This window comes from Symphalangus syndactylus, chromosome 18 (genome assembly GCF_028878055.3).
Source record: "Symphalangus syndactylus isolate Jambi chromosome 18, NHGRI_mSymSyn1-v2.1_pri, whole genome shotgun sequence".
NCBI lineage: Eukaryota > Metazoa > Chordata > Mammalia > Primates > Hylobatidae > Symphalangus > Symphalangus syndactylus.
In genome coordinates this window covers 15019046-15044908 of record NC_072440.2, presented here as the reverse complement: position 1 = coordinate 15044908, position 25863 = coordinate 15019046, and the positions used below count along the sequence as shown (strand labels likewise).

General features: G+C 54.7%; 1 protein-coding gene across 3 annotated transcripts in view; it reads left to right on the top strand.

Annotated features, from left to right (window-relative positions):
* The window catches only part of PRR5 (proline rich 5), a 71424-nt gene that overhangs the window by 4084 nt on the left and 41477 nt on the right, over positions 1-25863 (top strand). For 2 of the 3 annotated variants that reach the window (XM_063622978.1, XM_063622976.1), the window contains exon 1: positions 3780-4232. The exons of the other annotated variant lie outside the window; for it this stretch is intronic. The gene's annotated coding sequence lies outside the window, so the exon portion shown is untranslated. Of the gene's footprint in view, positions 1-3779; positions 4233-25863 lie in introns of those variants that run through there. 3 annotated transcript variants of the gene reach the window in all.

Sequence of the window (25863 nt, the reverse complement as noted above, 5' to 3'; positions counted from 1 at the left end):
CAAGCGTGGGCTCCCCTCTGGAAGGGAGGGGCTGCCTGCCATCTTCTAAGCTCCTGTCCTGCCAGCCAGCCCCTGTGCATAGACCTTCGCAGGCACTGTCTCACCTACTCCTCCCAGCCAGCCCACGAGGTGGGCATGGCCCTGCCCAGTTGACAGGTGGGCAAACTGAGGCTCAGGGAGACCAAGTGACTGCCCAGAGCCATAGCAAGGGGGCAGGGCTGGGACTCAAACCTGGGTCTGCATGCTCCACCCCACCACACAGCATGCGCGAAGGTCGGGAAATACCGCCACAGAGCCTTGCCATCAGGAACCACCATGGCGGGCTCCTCTGACCCCAGCATGAGTCCTGCTCATTTTCTGGAAGGTTCTTAAGGCTGTGCTTTCTGTGCCATCTGCTGGGTTGGTTAAAGGCCTTCACTGGGTTGCAAAAGCAGTTTCCCCAGCAAAAGTAATCCACCTAGTGCCCAGAAGAGAATCCAGGCCAGAGACATGAAGGGAGAGAGGACCTAGCCTGGGGGCATAGTCCCCACTTAGTGCCAGAAGACCCGAGTTCTGGCCCTGGTTCCACTGCTTACAGCCCCTTTGAGTCTGAGGATGTTACTCTCCGTGCCTCAGTTTTCTCATCTGTGAAACAGGAATTTTGATTTCTGCCTGCATAGCTCCTGGGGTGAGTAGGATAAAGCTGCCAAATAATAATGGCCAGTGCCTAGGCAGCTCTTGGGAGGCACTGGACAGCATCTTAGAAGTTTACCTACCTGCCCTCTTTTAACCCTCTGAACGGCCTCTGAGTTCACTGTTCTATCCTCATCCCATTGTACAGACCAGGAAGGTAGGATACAAAGATATCAGTATCTTGGCCAAGGTCACCCACTGGTAAGGCATTTGGGTCTGATTTAGATGAACAGAAAGCCATCCGTTGTGGCCACTTCTTGGTGGATAGATGTGTGGCTCCCTACTTGACTATTCTCAGTAACGGAGAGCTCACTACTCTCTAAGCCCCTATGACTGTTAGTCTAGGGCTTGGGTGGGTGGTGGTGATGGTCCCTGGTAAATCGACCTCACATGGCAAGGGAAGACAGGGAGAAGATCCTGAGCGTGGCTTTGGTTGTGCCGTGGTGGAGGGGCCAGGAGATCTACCTACGGCTGGGAGAGGGTGGGCCCATGTTCTACTTATGCCTTCCACAGGCCACACCTGAGGCTGCCAGAGGAGAACAATGCCCAACAAAGAGGACAGACAGTAGCTGCTCAAAAAGCCTTGGGGTGGACAAATCCTCTTTCTAAGGGGAATTTTAAACATAAAACCAACATCACCATATTGGACAGAGTCTGGAGAACGGGCTCTGATTCTGCCTGCAGCCTCTCTCCCTAAACATATTCATTTCCAGTCAATTTGTTCTGAGGTAGAAGTCCTGTTGCAGAGCGTCATTGCAGCACCACACCTACAGCTCTACGGTTCTGTATCCTGCTTTCTTCTTCTTTTCTTTTCTTTTTTTTTTTTTTTTTTTTTTTTTTTAGACAGTGCCTTGCTCTTTCCCCCAGGCTGGAGTGCAGTGGCACAATCACCGCATTCCAGGTAGCTGGGACCACAGGCACGCACCACCACACCCTACCAATGTTTTTATTTGTTTTTGGTTTTTGGTTTTTTAGGTTTATTTTTATTTTTGTTTTTTTGTAGAAATGAGGTTTTGCAGCCGGGCGCGGTGGCTCATGCCTGTAAACCCCAGCACTTTGGGAGGCTGAGGTGGGTGGATCGCCTGAGGTCAAGAGTTCAAGACCAGGCCGAGTGGGGTGGCTCACGCCTGTAATCCCAGCACTTTGGGAGGCTGAGGCGGGTGGATCACAAGGTCAGGAGATCGAGACCATCCTGGCTAACACGGTGAAACCCCATCTCCACTAAAAATACAAAAATTAGCTGGGCGTGGTGGCGGGCACCTGTAGTCCCAGCTACTAGGGAGGCTGAGGCAGGAGAATGGCGTGAACCCGGGAGGCAGAGGTTGCAGTGAGCCAAGATCGCCACTGCACTCCAGCCTGGGCGACAGAGAGAGACTCTGTCTAAAAAAAAAAAGAAAAAAAAAAAGTTCAAGACCAGCTTGGCCAACATGGTGAAACCCAGTCTCTACTAAAAAATACAAAAATTAGCCGGGCATGGTGGTGTACACCTGTAATCCCAGCTACTCGGGAGGCTGAGGCAGGAGAATTGCTTGAACCTGGGAGGCAGAGGTTGCAGTGAGCCGAGATCTCGCCACTGCACTCCAGCCCAGGTGACAGAGCAAGACGCTGTCTCAAAAAAAAAAAGAAAGAAAGAAATGGGGTTTTGCCACATTGCCCAGGCTGGTTTTGAATTCCTAGGCTCAAACTTTCCTCCTGCCTTGGCCTCCCAAAGTGCTGGGATTACAGGCATGAGCCACCACGTCTGGCCTGTTCTGCTTTTTTCACTGGATGTGATATCGTGAGCATCTTCCCTGTCCCTAAGCAGCCCAGGAGCTCATGAGCAGTCATGCTGAGTTTTTAGCAGCTGCACGGTGTCTGTCCCATGGATGTTCTGTCATTTGTCTTGGAGCCTCCCTTTCAGTGGGGCCTTCACGTGCACAATGATGTGAAAAGCTGTGTGACCCCAGGCAGGGCTCTCACCCTCTCTGCATCTCAGTTTCCTGCTCTGCTGTCAAATGGGAGCAAGAAGCAACCCATGTCCTAGGGGTTCTGGGAGGAGTAAACGAGGAGATGGGATGTGAAGTGTCTGGCATGCGGCGGGGCTTAAAACTCGGTGGCTATTGTTACTGTTGCTGTTATTATTATTGTTATTTGGGTCACATATCCTGATTAAATTGTGGATCCTTGCAGACAGGAGCCAGATTCTCTGCAGTCCTGTGCCCCACTCCTAGCCACACTCAGTCATGTTTATGATTTGATTCCTGATGTTCGGTTTCCCCCAAATAGAATGAGTCTCTGTGTGGGCGAGGTGCTGGGAGAACTTGATTGGCACAATCTCATTTTGTCCCCCATGAGCGGGGATCCTTAGCTCCGTTGTAGAAACTGGCTCAGATGGGCAAGTTACTGAACCTGGGACAGTGAAAAGAAAAAGAAAAATCAAAAACAAAAAAGGCTGGGCGCAGTGGCTCACGTCAGCAACCCCAGCACTTTAGGAGGTCAAGGCGGGCAGATCACTTGAGCCCAGGAGTTTAAGCCAAGCCTGGGCAACATAGCAAGACCCAGTCTCTATTAAAAATACAAAAAAAAATGAGTGAGCCGGGCATGGTGGCATGCACTTGTGGTCTTAGCTACTCGGGAGGCTGAGGTGGGAGGATCACCTGAGCCCGGGAGGTCAAGGCTGCAGTGAGCTATGATTGCACCACTGCTTTTCAGCCTGGGCAACAGAGTGAGACCCTGTCTCAAAAAAAAAAAAAAAAGAGAAAAGAAAAGAAAAAGAAGAGAAGAGAAGAAAAGAAAAGAAAAAACTGGCTCAGAGAGTGTGATGGGCCTCCCCTCAGTCATACAACAGAAAGGGAGGATCCAGGAATGCTTCCTAAAGGAGGTGGCAATGGCCCTGGGCCAGCAGGATGGGGGGTTTGACTGGGCCAACGGGCAGAGGGCTGGTGTCCTAGGTGGGGTGAAGAGGAGGAGTGGGGCTGTCCAAGGGGCATAGCAGTCTGAGCCCAGCACCCAACATGGGGCAGAGTGGAGTGTGGGTGGGGCTTAGGGGCGTGTGCTGAGCTGACCTGAAGTCAGCAGGGCAGGAATGAGCTGTCTGGGCTCCTGACCCCACCCTGCACCTTGGCCCTGGCCAGTTCCTTCTGTCCAGGCAGGAAGGGGTGCTCTGTGGGCTTGGAGGCTGCAGGCGCCTTCCTGGGGACTGCTCTGTGAGCAGTGATAAAATATTTATCAGCCAGCAGCTGGGCTTCCCTGCACAGGGTGCAGTCGGGGGCAGATCCCACCCGAGCCTGCAGCCTGAGTTCTGCTGAGTCATGGGGGAGCCCAGTGAGCCACCTGCCCTCAAGCTCCTGGGCCCCCTCTGCCCTTTGGCCATGCGAACACCTCCTAACATGTAAGCCATTCGGCTCCCCACAGGGCCAGGCATCCAGCGTGCTTAGTGCGGAGCAGGGTTTCAGAGCTCACCCCCAGGAGGGTGCAGACCTCAGCCAAGGTCGCAGGCAGAGGAGACCCGTGGGCTAGGATTCCACCTGTGCCCACCCTGGCAGCATCCCACCTCCTGAGTCCTCTCGGCACCCAGCAAGGTAGGCACTCTTTGCGTCTGGTTTTAGCGGTGGGGACGCCTGGGCGTGGAGAGGGGGCGCGGCGTGTAGGGTCTCGTAGCCCTTAGCGGCTGAGCAGAGGTTTGGCCCTGGTCTGTCTGACTCCAAGACCCTGCTGTGTGCCCCTGCCCTGGAGGAACCCCACTCCGTTTCAGCCCTGAATCAGGACTGGGGTGTCTGTCCGCCCTGATGTGACACAGTGCTGTGACTTCAGGTTTGTGCTTTCGATTTTTAGAGGAGCAGCAATAACAAAAAACAGTAGCAGATGGCTTCTTCCTACTGCTGCGTGGGGTGGGACGAAGGGCAAGGGGGTTCAGATTCTTTTGTTCACTCATTCATAAAAAACATTCTGGGTGCCCTGGCCACAGGCCAGCTCTCAAGGCTCCAGGGACCAGCGGGGGACGTGTCAGATGGACCTGCCCTAGGGTAGCTTATGCCATGGTAAGGAGAATCAGAGGGGTGGGCTCAGTGCCTGGGCCTGCTCACATGCTGTGTGACCTTGGACAGGTGCTTCACCTCTCTGAGCCTCGGTCTCTAATTTGTGAATTCGGGATAAACTTGGCTCTTTCTCTGAGCAAGCAAGGATCACACCTGTGTCCTTATTCTTGATCACGGCCTCACATCCACCAAAGCCTGCGGGCACGGATCAGCCTTTGCACCGGCTCCTGTTTCCAGAGAGGCCCTGGCAGGTTTTGCATTGGCTTGTCCAGTGAATAACCAGGAGCTGGTGCTGGGGGCCTCAAGGACCGGTTGGTTTTAAGGTGGAAGTTTTGCCTAAGGTGCTTCGAGTTCTGAAGGGAAGTGCTGGTCCCCAGAGTCACGCATACAGCAGCTGTGAGAGGGAGCGGGCTGCATGCAGGCTCTTGATGAGAACCCCGTGGGTGGTCAGGTCATCTCCAATGCCCAGTCCTGGGCTGGGCCCTTGTTGCACCCGCTCACCACCTGCCCGGACATGCAGTCTCTTCCTGCTCACTCTCAGCCTTCTCTCCTCTGGGCCTTCCTCCTGCCGTTCCTACGCCTCGTCTGATTTTCCTGTCATCCTTCACCTGCTGGGCTTCTGCTGGCTCTTTTTTTTGTTTGTTTGTTTGTTTTTCGAGATGGAGTATCACTCTTGTTGTTCAGGCTGGAGTGCAGTGGCGCAATCTCGGCTCACTGCAACCTCCGCCTCCAGCGATTCTCCTGCCTGAGCCTCCCGAGTAGCTGGGGTTACAGGCGCGCGCCACCACACCTGGCTTACTTTTGTATTTTTAGTAGAGATGGAGTTTCACCATGTTGGCCAGGCTGGTCTCAAACTCCCGATCTCAGGTGATCCACCCACCTCTGCCTCCCAAAGTGCCGGGATTACAGGTGTGAGCCACCGCGCCCTGCCTACTAGTTCTTTAAGCCGCTGCTGGAAGGCATCCTCCTCTAGAAAGCCTTCCTGGCTGCCTCCTGTTCACCGCAGGCCGGGCGGACCCATGGCCCTCCCAGTGCCATCTCACCCTGGGCTCTGCTCATGCCTTTGGGCCAGCGCATGTCATGCAGAGCTTCTCTGTCCTGTTCCCAGGTCTCCCCGACAGCCTGGGGCTGCTCTGTGTGATTCATCTCTGGGTCCCAGGGCTCAGCTAGGGGCTGGCACAGAGTGGGACCCCAGCAGCATTCGATGAATGGAGAGCACAAGTGAGCGACAGACATCAGGGCACCTGCGTTAGGGGACAGGAGGAAGCCTGCAGGGTGCACGCGGGTGGGGCACTCGCTGCTTCTGTGAACCATCTGTGCAGGCGGGGCCTCTGGTTTCCTGGCCTTCCGGGATGATGGATGGTCAGCTGGACAGTGGAAAATTAAGATTTCTGGGGCCTTGAAAGAGACTGCCATGGGAGTCAGCGCCCTGGGGGGTCAGGAGCACCGGCCTCCAGATCTGAACCTCTTCCCTTGTAGCTGAGTGACGACCGAGTGACTCCCCGCTCTCCTAGACCTCAGGAGATGCGTGGGGCCACCCCAGGTCCATTCTGCAAACGCAGCATTTATTCCTGCAAGGGAGGCGGGCAGGGGCAGGCTTGTGTTCTTAGGATGCTTACAGTGGTGTCCCACAAATGCACAGACAATGCAATTGAAACCCAAATGAAAAAAGACCCAAATGAAACGAACTGAGATGGGGAGCAGTAATTTTCTGGTGGTTTGTTTCTTCTTCCATCGTTTTTGTATTTTTCAAATTTTTAGAGTCCCTCCAGTGACTCTGAGCATGCACTGAGAGCCCAGTAACACTGGGGGGCAACTGCCACAAAGACACAGCCCCGGCCAGGTGCAGTGACTCATGCCTGTAATCCCAGCACCTTGGGAGGCCAAGGCGGGTGGATCACCTGAGGTCAGGAGTTTGAGACCAACCAGACCAACACGGAGAAGCCCCATCTCTACTAAAAATACAAAAAAAAAAATTAGCTAGGCATTGTGGTGCATGCCTGTAATCCCAGCTACTCAGGAGGCTGAGGGAGGAGAAGCGCTTGAACCCAGGAGGCGCAGGTTGCCGTGAGCCGAGATCGCCCCATTGCATTCCAGCCTGGGCAACAAGAGCGAAACTCCGTCTCAAAATAATAATAATAGTAAGACTCAGCCTCTCCCCTCTGGGACACTCAGTCTGATGGGGCAGGCTGGTCAGAAGACATAGAGCCATGGTGTGATTGGAACTTTCGCAGAGGGAAGCCTGGGGCTTGGGAAGTCGGGAGAAGACACCGGCCCAGCCTGAGGGCTTGTACAGGTGCCACTGTGCTGAAGGGTGGCTACGAAGGAGGCAGGTGTGTGGGCAAGGGTGAGTGCAGTGTGGCTGGAAACTTGGGGGAAGGTGAGTAGGATGGCGAGAGACCCACGGGGAGGGAGGGCTGGACCTCAGCCTGAGTGAGTGGGTTTGGTGGGGTGAGCACTGATGTCAGTCCCTCCTGGGAGCTGCTGTGATTTGGGGCTTTCTACTTTGTTCACTCAACAAACGTTTCTCAGAATGGAGGGTGCTCGGGGCCATAGGGCACAGATACTGATGTGGCCCTTTAGGGTCACAGGGTGCAGGGTTCAAGTTCCAGCTCTACCAGTTTCCAGCTGTGCAACTTTTGACAGTTTGCTCTACCTCTCTGAGTCTCAGATACTTCATCTTTGAAATGGGCAGAAGGGCACCTGCCCCGTGGCTTCCTGTGAGGATGTATAGAAAATGCCGGGCACAGCCCCCGGAATGGCATGCCCCTCTCCCACCCTAAAGTGCACGTTTAGTAGAAGGAAAGGGGGGATGGGGAAGGATGGGGGATGGGGACAGAAGCAAGCGTCTGAACCTAACAGGAGGGCAGGTCCCCGCCTGGTGGGGCAGCAAGGGGTCCTGCCACAGCCCAGCCAGGAGGTGGGCATCCCAGAGCTGCAGCTGTGGCAGCGCTGCCTCCATGGAGGTCCCATAGCAGGGCTCACCAGCCTTTGTCCTCCCCACCCTGGGTGCCCGACTTTCCCATGGGAGCTGCTGCGTCTTCCCATGCCTGCCCACCACAGCAGGTGGGCTGGGATGTCTCTCTGAGCTGCAGATCCCCTGGTTGGGAGGGTAGGGGATGGACATCTGGCCTGAGACCCCCCCACACACACACCAGGGCAGGTTCCTGGCTCCCTGCCAAAGCCTAGCTGCCTGCCTAGAGGCTAAGAGTCCCCAAGAACTCAAGGTGACACAGTGGTGACAGTGTGTGACAGAGGAAGGAGACAAGGTGGGATTTGAGAGCCTGGGGCAGGGCAGGGCAGGGCTGGGGCACAGGCTGCGGGACCTGGACAGAGCAGGGTCGGACTACAATGTGGTCTCCACATTCATGCATCCATCATGCAGCTCTCACTGGACCCTGGCATTCCAGGGCCACGGTTGTCTGCCAGGCTAGCACCACAGCGGCTCTGCCTTCCTCACCCTACTGTGCCGCCAGTGGTTCCTGAGTCTCTTCTCTCTCGGCCCCTGCCTCTGCAGAGCTGAGGTGCTGATCCTCCTCTCCTGGCCTCTATGTGAGGCTCAAATGACACCAGCCCATGAAGGGCTCGGCACATGCCTGCCACATAGTAGGAATCCGCAGGATGGTGGCTGTTCACCCGGCGGGCCAGCCTTCCTTTGACTGGGTTCCTGGGAACTCTGGGAAGTGCTTTGCAGAATGTTAGTTAAAAAAAAAAGTTTGGGAGGCCAGGCGCAGTGGCTCATGCCTCTAATCCCAGAACTTTGGGAGGCCGAGGCGGGCAGATCATGAGGTCAGCAGTTTGAGACCAGCCTGGCCAACGTGGTGAAACCCCGTCTCTACTAAAAATACAAAAATTAGCCGGGCATGATGGTGGGTGCCTGTAATCCCAGCTACTCAGGAAGCTGAGGCGGGAGAATCGCTTGAAACCGGAAGGCAGAGGTCGCAGTGAGCCAAGATTGCGCCACTGCACTCCAACATCCCATTTTGAAGAGTCCAGCAGACAGCGCAGGCACAGCTCTGGGAAGGCAAGGATGGCTGGTGAACTTTGTTTGACTCTGTGTTTTCCAGCCTTATGGGACCAGGGGCCCTGCTGGGATAGAGCAGCCACTGAGTCCCAGGGAGACACCCGTGCCTTGTGTAGCTGTGCAGAGGGGGCTGTGGGGCTCACGGAGGGCTGAGGCAGGAGATGATGTGGGCAAACTGCCCTGTTCAGAGGTCCCTGTGGCCATAGCCTGGAGGGCAGGCAGGAGGAGGAAGCCCAACCACAGGGAGGCCAAAGTGGAAGGGATGCTGTGGCCAGAGCCGTGGCCTGAGAGAACAGTGGCTGGAGGGAGGAGCCGGCAACAGTAGGAATCTGCAGGGCCTGGGAGACAGCACAGAGGGAACCTGCTCCACGTGGCCATGGACCTGCCTCACCACTGGCCCACTGAGTTACAGAGGGGCGTGGCCAGCAGAGCTGAGATGTCCTCAGGAGAGGGGCCAGCCCAACCAGGCGGAGAGGCCTGCATGCTAGGGTCAAGGTTAGCCACACTGCCTTGCTCTGCTGGCCCCAAAGCTGAGAGGACCCTCCAGGATGGCCTCTGGCCACAGTGCCAGGCAGATTATGGGAAGGCAGTGTCACGGTCACTGAGCTCAGGTGAATTTCCTCCTTATGTATATTCTAATACAGGGGATGCCATAGGCAGAGGGTGGAGAGAATGGGGGGAGGAGGAGGGGGAGGGGGAGGAGGCCCATCCAGGCCCCGGCCAGAGCTCTTCATCCACCTTCCTCCGTGGCTGTCAGCTGCCTGGACATAGCATCTGGTGTAGGGCTCTGGATTCCACCATGTGTACCCGCTGGCCTCTCTGTGCCCATAGGTGAAATGAAGACCCCCTACCCCCCACACTCTGCTTTTTCACAGAGCAATTATGAAAGCCTGGTAAAGACACGGAGGCTGGCACGGGGTGACTGATTTGGCCAAGGTCAGATTTGAATCCAGCACTTAGCTCAGGGCTGGCACATAAGAGGTTCTCAAGAAATACTTGAGTTAAAAGGAGGCTGCAGATGGCTGTCTTGACCCGGGAATGTCGCAGAGACAAGCACAGTACCTGGTGTGTGGTCAGAGCTAAGTAGCTGCTAAGCCATGTTATAATTACAGGAGCCACCTAAGGAAATTGCCCCTCTCATTCTGCAGGGCCACCCAAGGCCTCTCTGAGCCCACTAGGGAATGTGCCCACTGTAGCGGGAGGCCTGGACAGTACTGTCCTCTAAACACAGATGTGTGTGTGGTGGGGCAGGGCTATGGAGAACACTTTGGTGGATTAGGTTACTCCAAGAAGGGTTTTGCAGGATGAATAGGAGTTGGCCAACCAGACCAGGCTTAAGGGAAGATCATCCCAGACTAAGTGAAGGGTGAGCATGTGGACATGAACTGAGCCTGGCTTCCAAGGACAGAGCCTTCTGCCAGGAAGCCAGCCTCTGCTTTCATTCACTCAGGAGGTTTCAAAGAGGCCCCTGGGTCCCCTGCCTCTCCTCTCAGACACCCTGGGAGCTGATTGCTCAGGCTCCCTGCAAGAAGCTGGGAGCTTCGAACTGCATGGCCACCCTCTGGCCTTATCCCTGCAGTGAAGCCCTGGAGAGCCCCTTCCTGTCACCTGCCCCTTGAGTCTGGGGAAATCCGCGTGGGCCAAGCCAGTGCTTGGGGAGCGACAGAGTTTGTAGTCGAGATAGCCACCCACCTTGAGGGCCACCTGGCAGCCCCAGCTCCTGAGGAAGAGGCTTCTTGCCTTGGCCCCCACCCCATCTGCCACCCACACCCAGAACCACAAGACAGAGGGCCCAGACTTAGGTTACTCAGAACCAGAAACTGCTGAGAAGATCTGAATGAGGAGCCCCCTTGGGGCCAGGGCCAGGTGGCTGGGCAAAGCCTTCCTCCCACACCCAGCACCCCGAAGGAGGGTAGGGGCTGGGAGGAGCCAGGAGACTGTGTCCACCCTCCCAGCCCACCCTGCCTCAGGCCCCAACAAAGGGCAACTCATGGACCCTTGGTGACCCCTGAAGGCAGGTCGTCTAATCGGCCTCAGATCCAATCCCTCTGGGGCCCCAAGCCCTGGCTGCAGAGTCACCCCCTCTCCCCTCCCCATGGCTCATTAGCTACGTCCTGAATCTCAGTCTCCCCATCAGTAAGATGAGAAACCTACTCACGAGCCAGCCGGGTAATGGAAGCAGCTTCCGCGGATGAGCAACTGTGTCCACCCCTGTCATCCTTGATAGGGTTCATGGATGGTTGAAGAGTGGCCAGCCCGATCCTTCGTCAGAAGCCCTAGCCCAGGAACAGTGGCTGGGCCCCTCGCGGGGGTTGGTTTCATTGGCTTTGACTGCAGCGACAGGTGGGGTGTGCCCCCAGACTGGGTGGGGATGTTGAAACGAGGACTTCTGGAATTGATTGAGGGTCTGGGAGGGCCCAGGCCAGAGGGGTGGGCTGAGGAGGGGCCTGGGGCTTTTCAGTTAAACAAGCCGCCTGTGGCCACCCCAGCCCCCACCCCAGTGCCCACAGAGCCTGACCTGTGAGCCCAGTGAGGCCAGGCTGACCCAGCCTCAAGAGTGGTAGAAAATGTGCTGGTGAGGGCCAGGCACAGTGGCTTACGCCTGTAATCCCAGCACTTTGGGAGGCTGAGGTGGGTGGATCACCTGAGGTCAGGAGTTCAAGACCAGCCTGGCCAACATGGTGAAACCCTGTCTCTACCAAAAAAAAAAAAAACAAAAATTAGCTGGGCGTGGTGGCAGCAGCTGAGTAGTCCCAGCTACTCAGGAGGCTGAAGCAGGAGAATCACTTGAACCCGGGAGGTGGAGGTTGCAGTGAGCCAAACTCGAGCCATTGTACTCCAGCCTAGGCAACAGAGTGAGACTCAAAAGAAAATGTCCTGGGGATGATGGGGAAGGGCAAAGAGCCCTGGGGACCAGGGTCAGGAGGCCCGAGGGTCACCTCCTGCCTGCGATCCAACTGCCTGTGCTGCCTGGCACTGCCCAGCATTCACCCGCCCCCAGCCCTCTGCCCAGGGCACTGTTGTGAGGTTAGGGGCAGACAGCGGGTGTGGGTGCAGAGCACCGGGCCGGGCCGATGTTGTCGTCCACAGTGGGGGAGCAGCCCCTTCCTGTCGCTCTGGTCTGTGCTCCACTTGGCCGTGCTGGGTGAGGTCATCCTTCCAGGCCCTGGCTCAGGCCTCCTCCCTCCTGGGGATTCTGGAGCCTCCCTTTACTGCCCTCTTGTGGCTCTCAGGGGAAGGGAAGTGGCAGCCTGGGACTCAGGGCCTGGCACGAAGTAGGCGCCCCTGGTGGGTTACTGACCGTGGGAAGCATGTGGCTCTAGAGTCACAGCTGGGCTCTGATCTCAGCCCTTCCACTCACTCACCCTACAACCTGGGCAAGTCAGCTTTCCCTCGGAGCCTCCAGTTCCTCTTCTGAAAAATGTGGGTGGAAATTCTGGCCTGTAGTTCTGCCCCAGGTCAGAGGGTAGATGGGTACACAGTGCCAACACCCAGTAGGGCCTCCGTGAGTGAGCATGTGTCCTTTACCCCATGCACTGGGACAGTCCTGCTCTGCCGGTGACCCTACATATCCCACTCCTGTGCAAGGCCTCAGTCTTACCATCTGTAAAATGGACAGCAGAGGCCGGGCGCGGTGGCTCAAGCCTGTAATCCCAGCACTTTGGGAGGCTGAGGCGGGCGGATCACGAGGTCAGGAGATCGAGACCATCCTGGCTAACACGGTGAAACCCTGTCTCTACTAAAAATACAAAAAATTAGCCGGGCGTGTTGGCGGGCGCCTGTAGTCCCAGCTCCTCGGGAGGCTGAGGCAGGAGAATGGCCTGAACCCGGGAGGCGGAGCTTGCAGTGAGCCGAGATCGCGCCACTGCACTCCAGCCTGGGTGACACAGCAAGACTCCGTCTCAAAAAAAAAAAAAAAAAAAAAAAAAAAAAATGGACAGCAGAGACCTGAATGGACAGAGCAAGACCCCATCTCAAAACAAACAAACAAACAAAAAAGGATTTCTCCTCTGTCTGGAACAGAGCCATGTGTATTTAACCACAAAAATGTTTTCCCTCCTCCACCCCAAATCTGTGGATGCTCCATAGAGAAGGGCCATGCTTATCCCTCAGCTTCTCCTTAAGGTGGGAGCCTTGCCCTTTCAGAGAAGCCAGTGAAAGCCACACCCCTCTCCCCAGTGAAAGCCACACCCCTCTCCCCAGTGAAAGCCACACCCCTCTCCCAAGTGAAAGCCACGCTCATAGCCACTGTGACTCTGCCAGGCGTGGGCTGTGGTGCCTGACACCCTCTCAGACATGCCCAGGCACGTGCTGGAGTTGCTCAGAACTTCTACACAGAATCCCAAGCACCAAGGGAGGGGCTGGAATCAAAGCCGAGATACGTGATGCCCCTTCCGCCTAGCTTTGTCCTCTTCCAACCCAGATAGTGCCCAGAAAGACGGTTCCACTTGCAGGCCCTGTGCCCAGGGCCCTGGCTTCCATGGTACCATCCTGTCTCCCTGGGGGAGCACCTTGATGACGCCACACATCAGAAGTTCCCCTATTGGGGCCGGGCACGGTGGCTCATGCCTGCAATCCCAGCACTCTGGGAGGCCAAGGCAGGTGAATCACCTGAGGTCAGGAGTTCGAAAGGAGGCTGGCCTACATGGTGAAACCCCGTCTCTACTAAAAATACAAACATTAGCCAGGTGTGGTAACACACACCTGTAATCTCAGCTAGTTGGAGGCCGAGGCACAAGAATCCTTGAACCCAGGAGAAAGAGGTTGCAGTGAGCTGAGATCGCACCACTGCACTCCAGCCTGGGCGACAGAGTGAGACTGTCTCACAACAAGAAGAAAAAAAAGAAGTTCCCCTATTGGGCACCTGGCTTTTACAACATCTTGTTCTATTTTTGTGGGTTTTTTTGTTGTTGTTGTTTTTATTTTTTTGAGACAGGGTCTCACTCTGTCGCCCAGGCTGGGGTGCAGTGGCATTAACTTGGCTCACTGCAACGTCTGCCTCCCGGGATCAAAAGCTTCTTCTGCCTCAGCCTCCCAAGTAGCTGGGATTACAGGTATGTGCCACCACGCCTGGCTAATTTTTTTTGTTTGTTTGTTTTGTTTTGAGATGGAGTCTGGCTGTCACCCAGGCTGGAGTGCAGTGGCGCAATCTTGGCTTACTCACTGCAACCTCCACCTCCCAGGTTCAAGCGATTCTCCTGCCTCAGCCTCCTGAGTAGCTGGGATTACAGGTGCACACCACCACGCCCAGCTAATTTTTAGTAGAGACAGGGTTTCACCATGTTGGTCAGGCTGGTCTTGAACTCCTGACTTCGTGATCCACCTTCCTTGGCCTCCCAAAGTAATTTTTGTATTTTTAGTAGAGACGGGGTTTTGCCATGTTGGCCAGGCTGGTCTTGAACTCCTGATCTCATGATCTGCCCACCTCGGCCTCCCAAAGTGCTGGGATTACAGGCGTGAAGCACCACACCCGGCAAATACGATATTTGATTCCTTCTTTTACGTCTTTAATTATGTGAGGCAAATTTAATTTTACAGTCTCCTTCCAATGGTTTCTCAGGAACTTCCTACTGGTGTGTGTGGTGTTTGCTTGTCCCTCCCTCAGGGTGGTCTGTTTCTGTGTGTTGTGTAATTTGGGATCATGAGTTTATCTCCAGCAAGGCTTTATCTGTGAGAACCCCAGCTCGTGGGCATGCCTCCCAGAGCATTGTTTATTGTTGCTGATATAGAACACTCGTACATACTTTCGGGGTATGTGTGATATTTTGACCCCTGTACACAACGTGTATTGATCAAATCCGGGTAATCGGGAAACCCATCGCTTCAAACATTTATATTGTCTTTGCATTTGGAACATTACAATTCTTCTAGCTACTTTGAAATATACGATAAATTATTGTTAATGATGATTTCCCTATCCAGAGCATTTTTGTCATTGCTCTCCCAGGCAGCCTAGGGCTGTCACGGGCCTGGGGCCACTTTTCTCATCGGTGGGGTTAGGCTTTATAAATGCAAATCTAATCCCAGACTACAGCAGACCCATGGCTAGAGGCCCTCAGGAGAACTGCACACTTTTTCCTACCTCAAGCTCAGGAGGAACCAGACAATTTTTCTTGTCATCTCTTATTGTCAGTGGGTAGATCTTTTTCTAGGCTACATTTTATTAAGGTTGCAGCCCCTCAAGCCCTCTGGTGTTCTGTGGAGAATTCAGTTTCACCTCCCAGCATCCTGCTTGCTCTGGGCCTGATCTCCTGGCTGCTATCACAGATTAATAAACCCTCCGTCTCAGCACCCTCTCTCCACCCCCACAAGGCTGCCACACTTTCACTTAGTGTCTGAGGTTTTGTTTTGTTTTGTTTTGAGACGGAGTCTCACTCCGTCACCCAGGCTGGAGTGCAGTGGCGCGATCTCGGCTCACTGCAACCTCCGCCTCCTGGGTTCAAGCAATTCTCCTGCCTCAGCCTCCTGAGTAGCTGGGACTACAGGTGCCCACCACCACACCTGGCTAATTTTTGTATTTTTAGTAGAGACGGGGTTTCACCTTGTTGGTCAGGCTGTTCTCGAACTCCTCACCTCAGGTGATCTGCCCGCCCTGGCCTCCCAAAGTGCTGGGATTACAGGCGTGAGCCACCGTGCCCGGCCTGTCTGAGTTTTTAGTTTAAAACATTTTCCTAGCCGGGTGCAGTGGCTCACACTTGTAATCCCAACACTTTGGGAGGCTGAGGCAGGCGGATCACTTGAAGTCAGGAGTTCAAGACCAGCCTGGCCAACAAGGTGAAACCCCGTCTCTACTAAAAATACAAAAATTAGCTGGGTGTGGTGGTGCACCCCTATAGTCCCAGGTACTGGGGAGGCTGAGGCAGGAGAATCGCTTGAACCTGGGAGGCGGAGGTTGCAGTGAGCCGTGATCGCACCACTGCATTCCACCCTGGGCTACACAGCGAGACTTTGTCTCAAAAGAAAAAAATATTTCCTGCAATGTTACTATTGTACTAGTTAGAGTGCAACTAGTAGATCATAGTAGTTAAGAACATGGACTCTATGACCAGACTGCTTAGGCTTGGAACCCAGCTCCATTGGCAAGAAGGAGGCTCAATTTCTTCATCTGTGAAATGGGGGGCAGCAACAGTCTACCATATGGGGTTGCTGCCAGGCTAGAGGGCTTGATCCATGAAGGCAGGGAGAATATCACTCCATATGTGTAACTGCGTACTTCAAGCACTATGCTGGCCTTCAGTAATATCAGTATTAAATGTGCTATTACATCCTATATATGGCCAGGTGCAGTGACTGACGCCTGTTAATTCCAGCACTTTGGGAGGCCGAGGCGGGCGGATCACTTGAGGTCAGGAGTTCGAGACCAGCCTGGCCCACATGGTGAAACCTTGTCTCTCCTAAAAATACAAAAATTAGCTGGGCGTGGTGGTGCACACCTGTGATCCCAGCTACTCGGGAGGCTGAAGCAGGAGACCGGCTTGAACTCGGGAGGTGGAGGTTGCAGTGAGCCGAGATCACTCCACCGCACTCCAGCTATTACATCTTATATCTTATGTGTTATAATATAAATATATCTTAAGGAGAATTGTAATATTATCATGCTGGCCCCTGACTTTCCTCACTTTCTTACAAGCTCGATCATAGGAGATGTTTGTAATTTTTTATCTAGCATTTCTAGGACATAGGCAGGGAGGGAATTTTTAGGTTTTCTAGTTCTCTAAATTTCCCAGCTTCTTGATCTTCATGTGATGAAGACAATATAATAATAACCCTCCCATTTATTACCACTTCTTTTTTTTTTTTTTTTTTTTTTGAGACCGAGTCTCGCTCTGTCGCCCAGGCTGGAGTGCAGTGGCACAATCTCAGCTCACTGCAAGCTCCTCCTCCCAGGTTCACGCCATTCTCCTGCCTCAGCCTCTCCGAGTAGCTGGGACTACAGGCACCCGCCACCTCGCCCGGCTAATTTTTTTGTATTTTTAGTAGAGACGGGGTTTCACCGTGTTAGCCAGGACGGTCTCGATCTCCTGACCTCGTGATCCGCCCGCCTCGGCCTCCTAAAGTGCTGGGATTACAACCGTGAGCCACTGTGCCCGGCCTTATTACCACTTCTTACCGAGACCTTACTAGATCCTGCCCGCCTGCGTCCAGTTATTCTGCTAAATCACAGGTCACCTTTGGCGTTCAGAGGAATCCAGTTTAGCCACCTACCAGCTTGGTGACTCATCTTCCCATCTGTACACATCTTTCATCCCTTATCAGACACCCCCAGGGCTAGATGTGGCTTGGAAATTCCTGTGGGATGACCCCTGCGGCATCTGGGCGGCAAGTAGGAACCACACCTAGGAGAGTTTATGTAGCCAGATTACCCGAAGAGGGTAAACAAAGGCTCTAAGTGGCCTCCCTTAGGGACCAAGTGTGTTCAAGGACTGAGCTCCGTGTAGGCCGGGACTTGACCATTGGATTGCGCACCATGGAAGTCTCTGGTGGCCTGGGCAGAAGGACCATGGAAAAGTGGTGGGGACAGAGTTTTTGTTTTGAGACGGAGTCTTGCTCCGTCACCCAGGCTGGAGTGCAGTGGCGTGATCTCGGCTCACTGCAACCTCCACCTCCTGGGTTCAAGCAATTCTCCCATCTCAGCCTCCCGAGTAGCTGGGATTACAGGCGCCCACCACTAGGCCTGGCTAATTTTTGTATTTTTAGTAGAGACAGGGTTTCGCCATGTTGATCAGGCTGGTCTCGAACTCCTGACCTCAAGTGATCTGCCTGCCTCGGCCTCCCAAAGTTCTGGGATTACAGGCATGAGCCATCATGCCCGACCTCATTCCGGAGTTTTGCTCTAAGAGGGAACAGGAGAAGCAGTGCTGGCCAAAGGTGGTTTTGTGGTCCAGAGGGTGGGGGCAGCACGGGTCTGACAGGAGAAGGTGAGACTGAGCTTACAGAGGAGGGAAGCGGCACCTGAGCACTGGGGCCCAAGGAGGATGTGGGAGGGGGCAGGCTGCAGGAGTCAGGGATGGGGGGGCAGGTGACCAGAAGGCCAGGAGGGAGAGAGAAGGCCCTGTGGGCAGACAGAGCCCCCAGGAGAGGAAGCACCGGATCAGGGATCCCCAGCTCCGTGTGGGCAGTTGAGTGTCCACTGGGTGTTGATGTGTGCCTGAACATTGACCTGAGCATCCAGTCTGATGGAGGAGACAAGCACAGTCTGAGACCCTGACACAGGGCAGGGGGAGGGAGGAGGGCCAGGGACTGTTGGCTAAGTTGGGTGAAGGAGAGAAAGGATTGCATGGTGGGGTTGGGGGGAACCTGACAGCGGGCATGGCGGGGCCAGAGGCCACCTTGGAGGAGGAGAAAGGCCAGCTCACTGTCACGGCCAAGGCTGAGTGAGCACCTGCAGCTGTGAATATGTTTAGAGCCTGTGGTTACCCAGGGAGGGAGATGTGATGAGGATTCTCATTTCACAGATGAGGAAACTGGGGCACAGTTAAGCAGAGGGAATCAGCCCAAGGTCGACATCTATTAAGTGGTGAAGCCGCGATCCTCTGGCTGCACAGCCCATGCTCTGAATCACACTTTACTACCCATTATTATTATCACTGAAAAGGAGCAGGGCACCCCGGGCAGAGGGCAGAGCCTGGGTAAAGGCCCAGATCTTCCAGGCAACAAGTGGGCACTTTGTCTCCTGGTTCAGGGGGTGGCGGGAGAGGGGCCTGGCAGGGCATGGTGGGAGACGAAGCAGAATCGGAAGAAGTGGAAGACTGTGCTCAGACTGGAGGGTCTTGGATGCCAGGCTTGGAAATCTGGAATTTATCCTGCAGGCAGAGGGCCTCATCCAGAGCCTCTGAGCAGCCAGGGCAGAGGCATCCTCAGTGTCCAAGTGAACCTGCTGGCAGCCTTGGGAAGGTGGATTCCCAGGTCGGGGAGCCAGGAGAGTCCTGAGCCCCCGAGGACTGTGTGGTGGAGGGGGTGGGCAGGGGCTGAGAAAGAGGGCAGGGGCGAGAAAGAGGGCAGAGGAACAGTGAGCCCCAGCCCAGGCTTCAGGTGGGAAGATCTGGGCTGCTTCCAGGAGGATTTGGGTAGAGAAAACCAGGGTCTGGAATGAGGATTCTGAGGTTGGTCCTGGCCCTGCCCCTCACCAGCCTGTAACCCTGAAGGTGACGTCAGGACTCAGAACCTCCATGCCCACCTCGGTGGCATGGAGAGGAGGCTACCCGGCTGGAGGGGTTGTGGTGGGGAGGCCATGGCCTGGGCTGGGCACAACAGGTACTCAGTGATGGGGACCCTGCCCTAGACTCGGTGCCCTGGCACACCCGGAGCTGACTCCTCATGCCCCCATGAAGAGTTGGGACCCCCCAGCACCCCTGCCGCCCACCAAGCCTTTCCAGAGGCTCTCAGCAGTGGTTTCCCCTTCATTTCAGGAGCGATTAGAATGATCCAAGCTGGCCAAGCACGGTGGCTCACGCCTGTAATCCCAGCACTTTGGGAGGCCAAAGTGGGTGGATCACCTGAGGTCAGGAGTTTGAGACCAGGCTGGCCAACGTGGCGAAGCCCCGTCTCTACTAAAAACACAAAAATGAGCCAGGCGTGGTAGCGCACGCCTGTAATCCCAGCTACTCAGGAGGCTGAGGAAGGAGAATCGCTTGAACCTGGGAGGTGGAGGTTGCAGTGAGCCGAGATTGCACCACTGCACTCCAGCCTGCGCGACGGGAGCGAGACTCCGTCTCAAAAAAAAAAGACACTGAAATCCACCAAGTTTTTTCCAGATGAAGATTCCTTGGTAGCAGAAGTGGGGGCATGGCTGGTGGATGCCACCCTGCTTGGACGCCCCTCCTCCGTGAGGGAAGCTGGGGCCTTGCCAGTGTCCAGAGGAGCCGACATCACCTCCACAGTCGGCTCTGTGGGCTCAATGTATGCCATCAGGAACGCGGGCCAAGTTTTGGTGGGCTGTTTCCTGCCTCCCTACCCTGCCAGATCTGAATTCCTGACTGGGAATAGTCATTCCTGCCTCCCAGGGCTGTTTGGAAGAGCAATGAAAGAATGAGTAAAAAAGCACTGCCTAAGCCCCCAGATCCCACACCCCCAAATCCTACAGCAAGCCCACACCCGTTTCCTCCTCCTCCCAGGGCTCCTCCTCCCACGGCTCCTCCTCCTCCCTAGGGGCTCCTCCACCCCGGGCTCCTCCACCTGGGGCTCCACCCGGGCTCCTCCCCCCGGGGGCTCTTCCTCCCAGGGGCTCCTCCTCCCGGGGCTCCTCCTCCCGGGCCTCCTCCTCCCAGGCCTCCTCCACCCACGGCTCCTCTTCCCCAGGGGCTCCTCCACCCGGGGCTCCTCCTCCCGGGGCCTCCTCCACCCGGGGCTCCTCCACCCACGGCTCCTCTTCCCCAGGGGCTCCTCCACCCGGGGCTCCTCCTCCCGGGGCTCCTCCACCCGGGGCTCCTCCTCCCGGGGCTCCTCCACCCACGGCTCCTCTTCCCCAGGGGCTCCTCCACCTGGGGCTCCTCCTCCCGGGGGCTCCTCCACCCGGGGCTCCTCCACCTGGGGCTCCTCCACCCGGGGCTCCTCCACCCAGGGCTCCTCCACCTGGGGCTCCTCCACCCGGGGCTCCGCCTCCCTGGGCTCCTCCACCCACGGCTCCTCTTCCCCAGGGGCTCCTCCACCCGGGGCTCCTCCTCCCGGGGGCTCCTCCACCCGGGGCTGTGTCAGGCAGGGCTTCACATTGCAGTGTGAACTCTGACATCCCAAGCAGCATTCCTTCCATCCAAGATTCTTCTAATGCTAAATGATGAGTTAATGTGTGCAGCACACCAACATGGCACATGTATACATATGTAACAAACCTGCACATTGTGCACACGTACCCTAAAACTTAAAGTATAATAATAATAAAATTAAAAAAAAAAAAAAAGAAAAGGCTTCCAGCCAAGAAGGTGCCTTGGGAAGAATACAGGTGGGGAGTGCAGCCCGGGAGTCCGTCCCGCTCTGCCGCCTGCCCTGAGGAGCCTCAGTCTGCAGGTCTGCGGAGCGGGGATGTTCCCTGGGCCTGCCTGGCAGGGCGGCTGCAAACACAAAGGTCAGGAAGTGCATGAGCTCTCAGCACGGGGCCAGGCACAGCTGGGCGGTGTTACGCTGCTGGGCTGGGATGACTTTGCAGAGGTTACTCCTCCCGGCCCCCGGAGTTTGTGTTTTTCCCCTAAAGAAAACAGAGCTAGAGGGAATGAGGGTGTCTCCAGTGTGCTGAGTGTTGGGGTGGGACCTTTCCCCATCTGGACATGGGGTTTCCTGGAGGTCAATGCCAGAACCTGGCGGGGAGTGGGCTCTGTTTGGGGAAAGGCAACGTATTTGTGTCCTGGGCCTGCCATAACTAGTGACCATAAACCAGGTGGCTTATAACAGAATCTCATTCTCTCACCCTTCTGGAGGCTGAAAGTCTGAAATCAAGTGTCCTGGGAGGCCAAGGTGGTTGGGTTGCTTGATGCCAGGGGTTTGAGACCAGCCTTAGCAGCATAGCAAGACCCTGTCTCTACCAAAAATACAAACTAGTCAGGTGTGATGGCGTGTGCCTGTAGTCCGAGCTACCAGGGAGACTGTGGGAGGATCACCTGAGCCCAGGAGGTCAAGGGTGCAGTGAGTCATGATCACACCACTGCACTTCTGCCTGGGTGACAGAGCAAGACCCTGTCTCAGAAAAAAAAAAAAAAAGTGTCAGCAGAGCCAAGAATCCTTCAGCTTCTGGTGGCTCGAAGTGTGCCTTGGCTTGTGGCCGCATCACTCCAGTCTCTGCCTCCATCCTCACACGACCCTCTCCTCTGGGTCTCTGTATATTTGTGGCTTCACATTTCACAAGGACTTCTTTTTTTTTTTTTTTTTTTTTTTTGAGACAGAGTCTTGCTCTGTCACCTAGGCTGGAGTGCAGGTTCAGTGGCTCACTCGGCTCACTGCAAGCTCTGCCTCTCAGGTTCATGCCATTCTCCTGCCTCAGCCTCCTGCGAGTAGCTGGGGTTACAGGCGCCCGCCACCACACCCAGCTATTATTATTATTATTATTATTTTTTTTTTTTGTATTTTTAGTAGAGACAGGGTTTCACTGTGTTAGCCAGGATGGTCTCGATGATACGCCCACCTCGGCCTCCCAAAGTGCCGGGATTACAGGCATGAGCCACTGCACCCTGCCCACATGGCCTTCTTATAAGGACATCAGTCACTGGATTTAGGGCCCACTTACTCCAGTATGACCTCATCTCAATTTGATTACATCTGCAAACACCATCTGTCCGAATACTGTCATATACATAGGTACCAAGGGCTGGGACTTCAGTGTCTTTGGAGGGCACAATTCAGCAGTTGAGTAGTCTGAATACCCAAGGACGGCCGAGAAGGGCCAGCACGTCATTGTCAGGACAGGAAGCTTCAAGGGACAGGCACCTGTGTGGTGCTGGCCCAGCCCATCCCCTGCCTCCACACTCTATTCATAATGTTGATTAAAGAAAAGGCGATTGCTGGCCAGGCGTGGTGGCTCATGCCTGTAATCCCAGGACTTTGAGAAGCCAAGGTAGGTGGATCACTTGAGGTCAGGAGTTCAAGACCAGCCTGGCCAACATGGTGAAACCCCATCTCTACTAAAAATACAAAAATTAGCCTGGTGTGGTGGTGCGCGCCTCCCACTTACTCGGGAGGTTGAGGTAAGAGGATCACTTAAACCTGGGAGGTGGAGGTTGTCGTGAGCCGAGATCGCGCCACTGCTCTCCAGCCTGGGCGATAGAGCAAGACTCCGTCCATGCACGGACACTCTGTTCTGGGTCGCTGGCAGACACACACATGGTCCTCATTAGTGTAGGGAAGACACACTGAAGCCTGCCTGCCTGCCTGAGTTTGAATCCTGGCCCAGCCATGTGACCTAGGATAAGTCACCTAACCTTTCAGAGTCCCAACTAACCCACCTGTAAACTAGGATGATGAGAGTAGCTGCCTGCATTGGAGTGCTGTGGAATTCAAAGGGGGATACCCCATGCCTGGCCCATAATAAGTGCTCACTGACCCCAGGAGGAGCATGGTCTTATCTTCCCACTCCAAGGACAAAGAGACTGAAGCTTGACAGAGAAGGTATTGCAGATATCAACCTAAATGACCATCAGTGGCCAGGCACCGTGACTCACGCCTGTAATCCTAGCACTTTGAGAGACTGAGACGGGCTGATCACTTGAGGTCCGGAGTTCAAAACCAGCCTGGCTGACACAATGAAACCCCGTCTCTACTAAAAATACAAAAATTAGCTAGGTGTGCTGGCAGGCACCTGTAATCCCAGCTACTCAGGAGACTGAGGCAGGAGAATCGCTTGAACCCGGGAGGCAGAGGTTGCAGTGAGCCAAGATCGTGCTACTGCACTCCATCCTGGGTGACAGAGTGAGACTATGTCTCAAAAAATAATAATAAAATAACAAGGAGAGGCCGGGCGCGGTGGCTCACGCCTGTAATCCCAGCACTTTGGGAGGCCGAGGCGGGCGGATCACGAGGTCAGGAGATCGAGACCATCCTGGCTAACACGGTGAAACCTCGTCTCTACTAAAAATACAAAAAATTAGCCGGGCGAGGTGGCAGGCGCCTGTAGTCCCAGCTACGCGGGAGGCTGAGGCAGGAGAATGGCGTGAACCCAGGAGGCAGAGCTTGCAGTGAGCCGAGATCGCACCACTGCACTCCAGCCTGGGTGAAAGTGCGAGACTCTGTCTCAAAAAAAAAAAAAAAAAATAACAAGGAGAGAGGGGCTGTCTACAAGAAAATCATATTTCTTCAGGAATCAGGCATTGCAATGGGAATTCGCATGCCATACTAAACTATGTGTATGTTCAGGGACAAAGAAAGACAAAGGTTTTTAAAGGAAAAATGAGGAGGATTACATAATTGTTTTGAGATAATTATCCCTGGCTACAAGGATCAATAACAAGGGTGGCACCAGCCCGAGGTTGGACAGGCAGTTGCTGAGCAGATGTCCTCACAGAGGTATTTTTGGTGTGTGATCGCTATGGCCTTTGTGCAAGGTTGTGGTTTTTTAGAGCCTTTTGTGATCATTCTTGTTAGCAGGCATTTTTATATAAGAAGCCTCTCTTCATGGCCTTTCCTGGCTCTATTTCTCAGGGGGTTTTGTTTGTTTGTTTGTTTTTTGTTTTTGTTTTGAGATAGAGTTTTGCTCCTGCCGCCCAGGCTGGAGTGCAATGGCTCAGTCTGGGCTTACTGCAACCTCTGCCTCCCGGGTTCAAGCAATTCTCTTGCCTCAGCCTCCTCAGTATCTGGGATTACAGGTGCACACCACCATGCCCAGCTAGTTTTTTTGTGTTTTTAGTAGAGACAGGGGTTTCGCCATGTTGACTAGGCTGGTCTTGAACCCCTGACCTCAAGTGATCCACCCATCTCAGTCTCCCAAAGTGCGCCCAGCCTGTCAGGGTTTTTTAAACACAAGTGATTCCATTTTGATTCTGACAACTTTTTTTTTTTCTTTTTGATACAGAGTCCCTCTCTGTCACCCAGGCTGGAGTGCAATGGCACAGTCTCAGCTCACTGAAACCTCCACCTCCCAGGTTTAAGCAATTTTCCTGCCTCAGCCTCCCGAGTAGCTGGGATTACAGGCACACACCACCACACCTGGCTAATTTTTGTATTTTTAGTAGAGATGGGGTTTCACCATGTTGGCCAGGCTGGTCTAGAACTCCTGACCTCAGGTGATCCACCCTCCTCAGCCTCCCAAAGTGCTGGGATAACAGGCGTGAGCCACTGTGTCTGGCCGATTCTGACAACTTTGACACAAAGGAGGTGGCAGAGCTGAGGGCAGACCCAGTTTGGGAGATTCCCAAACCTGGCTGTCTCTGCAATGCCATCCTCAAGCTTGGACAGTCACCTTCTTATACCACAGAGTCACCTATTGAGAGACTAGAATCTGGTTATGAAACACCTGCCCCGAAAGAGACTTTGGAAACTGATTGGTGTTCAAGACCTGGCTGACAGGTGAGAAGGTGGCTTGGAGAGAGATTCTCATGCAGGTGCATGTGTGACATCTGGTGTATTAAGACCAGGGACCTGCTGGCCAGAGCCCCCTCCCTGGCCCCTAGAACTGGAATCCAGAACAAAAGGAGGGCACATGTCTTGGGTGCACAGGACCAGACCACCAGGGTGAAGAAGGGCTCAGATGGAGTCCTGGTAGCTCAGCCAGTCAAGAGAAGACTTAAGGGAAGCGGTCCACCTTCAAACCTCAAGGCTGCTGTAGGACCAAGGAGGACATGAACTTACTTACTTACTTACTTACTTATTTATTTATTTATTTATTTATTTATTTATTTATTTATTTATTTATTTGAGATGCAGTCCTGCTCTGTCGCCCAGGCTAGAGTGCAATGGCACGATCTTGGCTCACTGTAAACTCCGCCTCCAGGGTTCGAAAAATTCTCATGCCTCAGTCTCCCTAGTAGCTGGGACTACAGGTGTGCACCACCATATCCAGCTAATTTTTGTGTTTTTAGTAGAGATGGGGTTTCACCATGTTAGCCAGGGTAGTCTCCTGACCTCCAACTCCTGACCTCAGGTGATCCACCCGCCTCAGCCTCCTAAAGTGCTGGGATTACAGGCGTGAGCCACGGCACCCGGCCAGGACATGAACATATTAGATGGCAGAGCTAGGATGGGACGGTGGGCTCACCTCCCGGTAGCAAGGACCATGTCTTTCTTGTCCCTTGCTGTGTTCCCCACACAGCCTCAGTTTCCCCATCTGTGAAATGGGAATAATAACAGCTGATCCTGGTTCCAAGGCCACCAGAGGGGAACATTTCTTCTGGAGGAACTTGAGAGAGGGGCCCACCCACCTTTACTGTCGGTGCACCCACCCCAGGCTTGCCACAGGGGAGCCTCTGTTGGATTCTCCCATTTGTGAAACACAACACGTGTTGCTTCTGATGGGCCTGACACCCATCCTGCCCTGGGTGCTGACTGGCCATGTGGCCTTGGGACGGTCACTGAGAATCAGTGCACAGAGAGGGGCCGCAGCCATGACAGCCTAATCCCATTTGGTGCTGGAGTCACCGCGAGTACCCTGGGCTCCCCCAGCGTGGTGGCCCTGACTCAGGAACCTCCTTCTGCCGTGCAACCACCCTGGCAGTGGTCACCAAGCCCTTGGCGTGC